At 45.3% G+C, this 4141-nt stretch overlaps 1 protein-coding gene across 1 annotated transcript in view; it reads left to right on the top strand.

The window, feature by feature from the left end:
- Positions 1 to 2487: 2487 nt before the first annotated feature.
- Positions 2488 to 4141, top strand: part of dag1 (dystroglycan 1) — a 52824-nt gene continuing 51170 nt past the window's right edge. The window contains exon 1 of the mRNA XM_023394646.2: positions 2488 to 3179. The gene's annotated coding sequence lies outside the window, so the exon portion shown is untranslated. The remainder of the gene's footprint in view (positions 3180 to 4141) is intronic.

A 4141-nucleotide genomic window follows, 5' to 3' on the forward strand; every position in this document is an offset into this window, starting at 1 on the left:
ACAGAACGTTTTTATTTCTTTTTTAAAATACCAGCAATTTTCAAGATATGTTTCACCCCTCTCCTCAAACCCATATCCATCTCTCCTGTCTCTCTTCTTCAGCTCAGTGGGGGCTTTAATGGCATCACAGACATTCTGTACATTGCCAAAGCTATCTACATATGTGTCCTTCCTATCTAACTGTCCACGCTACATGTACCTCTCTACTTGGCTCTTTACATACGATCCCCGACGCAGGTTCTCATCCTTATGCTCTTATTTGTTTGACCAACGAAATCTTTAACCTAAATGACGTGAAACAAATTTAACTAAAATTCCCTCCACCAACCAGCCAAGTTGCAGGAAATACGGTCACAATCTCCCCTTTCCTGAGTTACAGCATCGAATAACAGTCAGATGTGATTTTCCAGAATCACGACGCCACAGTGAAGCTGACCTTTGACCATTTGGATATAAAACGTCATCACTTTGTTTTATCCTGTTGGACGCTTGAGTTAAATAGTGCCACAATTAATGTATGAATTTGTGTTTTGTGAGGTGACAGTGACCTTTGACCTTTGACCACCAATAATCAGTTCATCGTTGAGTCCAAGTGGAAGTTTGTGCCAAATCTAAACAAATCCCCTCGAGGTGTTCCTGAGATAGATTGAGTTTTGAGGCCAAAACTGTGTTTTGTGAGGTCACCTTGACCCTTGACCTTTGCCACCAGAATCTAATCAGGCCATCCTTGAGTGAATGCTTGTGCCAAACTTGAAGGTTTCCTCAACGCATTGCTGACATATCTTGGCTGCCGCCGGCACAGAGGCGTAATGAGCATTTAGAAACTAGACATACATTACTTAAAAATGACATGTACACTCATGGAAAGGATTTGATAGAACAAAGCTGAATCAATTAAAGCACTTTGTCTGAGGACACTCAGCCACATATGTCTACAGTTGACACCGACACAAAGATAGAAATAGAAAATCGTGTCTGTCTCAGATCCTCAACCTTCTCGGTGACAAACAGTATGAGTCGATAAAGGTAAAGCTTTTTTTTATGGCTCAGACGGACATGTTTTTTTGTTTTTGTGCTTTTGCTTCGACTCCTGGATCCTCCGAACAGCATGCAAGTGTCCTTGAGCAAGACACCACAAGCCAGGCACCCTGCATGGCCACCCTGCCACATACAGTAAGTGTATGCATCGGCGTTTGTTTTGTGTGGGTGAACGTGCACCATTGTTTGCAAAATGCTCTTGGGGATTAAAGATGCTATATTAATGCAGTCCGTTTTACCATTCACCATCGCCATCCTTCACACCCAGACTATTGCATATTATGAATTCACACATCTCCACCTTCACCAGAACAATTGCATGCTAAGTGCTTCGCTCGTACCTTCGCGGTGATTGTTGTTGAAGAGTGTTTTTCCATTCACTGCTCACGACCGTGTCTGAGGTTTTTTTTGGACCAAGTAGGTGACCTTTCCAGTCAAACCTCTGTTTCTTTAATCCTGCCGTCAGCTTGGCAAATGGAGTGAAATCAATGTCAATAACGCCATGCGCTATATGAGGAACAACAGCTTGTGGGGAAAAAAAAGAAAATGCTTGGTCACAATTCTTGGCAAAGTTACCAAATGAAAGCATGAGGGTGTACAGTTCAGGCTTGAGTGGTGACCATGAATCCCCTCTCCCTCACACAAAGACCAGAAAACCATTAAAATAATGAGGCTTTTAGAGACAAAGGGTGATTTTATGAATTCATGGAACACACTTAGCTGAGCTTTTTTATTTTCTTTTCTTTTTTTTTATCCGATCATGTCTTATTTCATGCCATATGCATGACCACATGTAAAGCCACTCCAGGTGCTGTATCCAAAAAGTCAATACGAATAAAGACACACACTCAATAAATCTTACACCTTATAAAGACACACATTTGAAAGGCTGTTTGTTTGTTTTTGTTAAATGTTGAAAAAGCAGCTCAGCTCACTGTTATCACTATTCAAGTGATTCAATCACTATTATTATTATTATTATTATTATTTATTTATTTATTTAAAGGCCACTTCACTGCAATGCACAGATATGGATAAAAATCTGCATGATGATCGTTCAACCTCTGGATCAATGTCATCATCACAACTCAATCTGAGGAGGCTTTGAGTAAACATTGATTTATCTGCCCCTGATTAAGGTGCCTGCCTTTAGAGACACAATTAAGGGCCATTGCCCCGCACTATGGGAAGTGAATATGCTGCAGCTCAATGTATGGGGGACAACGAGGGGCAATGGACGTGGAGGTATAGAGGAGGTGGAGGGATTGGGAGAAAAAAAAGGGAGAGGGGGGAAGGCATTTTGAGGGGTGGAGTAATCCAGAGAATGCGAGGCACTGCCCTCTCTCTCTCTCTCTCTCTCTCTCTCTCTGTCTCTCTGTCGCTCGCTCACACACTCTCTCTCTCTCTCTCCTCCTCCTCCGGGTGGAAATTCATCCTTCAGCCTCTGTAGCGGACATTTGTGTGGAGGACCTCGGGAGTGCGGGACGTGTTCAGTCGTGGAGGCTTGAGGTCCGACAGCAGCAGCAGCAGCAGAAACAGAAACAACCTCCCCAGCCGGGTGAATGGCCGGTGGCTCTACAGCTCAGCTGTAGCGCGTGGTGATTATTTTTTTTTACCACCACAGAAAATGATGTGATTTTCTAATTTTTATTTTTTTATTTTTTTATTTTTATTCTCATCGCTCAACCCTAACATTTCTTTTTCTGCCTCCTTTTTTTTAACACCTTATATATATATTTTTTTCTTCAACTGTAGGATCTTGTGAATCTTTTAATTTCAAGTCCGGGCACTATTCACGTACGGTGCTTACTTTTTCTTTTTTTCTTTTTCTTTTTTAACTGTGAATAAACCTCCACCTTCCGCTGAGACTACAAACTTTGGACCACCGCAAGCAGCTTGTCGACAGTGAGGAGGGGGGGTGGACGAGGAGCGAGAAGGAGGAGATTTGACACCGAGCAGCGAGCCTATATTTGTCCGCTTGACTCCGTGTGAAAAGAAAGGAGGAAAACCGAGCTTCCCTGTCGCCACCTCCGCCACCAGCCTCCCCTTTTTTCCACCGTACGGAAGAAGGAGAAGAAGAGGAAGAAGGAGGATTTAGCCTGGATAACGGAGAGGGATATAAACCTGGAGGAGATTTGACGGTCAGTTTCTTTTTGTTTTTGTTTTTTTTAACCATGGCTGTTTATTGTGTGACATTTGCTTCTCTCTCTCTCTCGCTCTCTGTATGTGTGTGTGTGTGTGTGTGTGTGTGTGTGTGTCAGTTTCCCGGGGATGTGGCATTAAACGCAGCCTGACTGTTCCTGCTCGGGTCTGTGTGTGTGTGTGTGTGTGTGTGTGTGTGTGTGTGTGTGTGTGTGTGTGTGTGTGTGTGTGTGTGTTGCTGGAAAGAGAAAGTGCTTGTCGGACTGGGGCAGACATTCAAGGAGATACCGGCGGAGCGAAAAAAAATAACCCCCCCCCTACTCTCTGCTCCCTCCCTCCCCTTCACACTCAACAGCGATGTAGCGCTGAACTATCTCCTGCACCCTGTATGGTTACTGTTGAAATATTATTGTGCACACTCAAGACCGGCGTGAAATTCGGTGCGTTTGATAATACATCCGGGTGCGCTCCGCGGGGTTTGTGTGTAGCAAGGCGCCGTGATTTGCAGCAGCAGCGGCAGCGGCAGCAGCAGCAGTGAGCGAGCGGAGCGGCAGCTCTGTGGTCGAGGATATTTTTAGGCAATCGCTGTGTTATTAGCTGGCTCTCTGGGCTACTTATCCCTGCTACCGCTCTCCGCCCCTGTTCCCTCCCTTCAGTCCTCACCCTCCTCTCCTCGTTCCCTTCCGTCTTTCCCTTATCCCCTTATCCCACCCGCCTTCGGTGGCCCCGGCGTTTTTTTGTTTTTTCTTTTGGACAGCTGAAGCTGCCCTGGAGCCCACCAGGCTCCTTCCTTCCCTCCTCTGGCTTCAAAACCCGAACAGGTGCATGTAAAAAGCCAGGCCGGGACATGCTGTAAGTCCAAGGGGGCCCTCTTTATAATGTGGACTGACTGTATTTCACAGACTGTCTCTGGGTCTATTTTTGGCACCAGTGTCCCCTAAGACTGGAGAAGTCCCCCCCC

Source organism: Seriola lalandi, unplaced genomic scaffold, assembly GCF_002814215.2.
Source record: "Seriola lalandi dorsalis isolate HSWRI2012SDOR001 ecotype SW California unplaced genomic scaffold, Sedor1 jcf7180002054951, whole genome shotgun sequence".
NCBI lineage: Eukaryota > Metazoa > Chordata > Actinopteri > Carangiformes > Carangidae > Seriola > Seriola lalandi.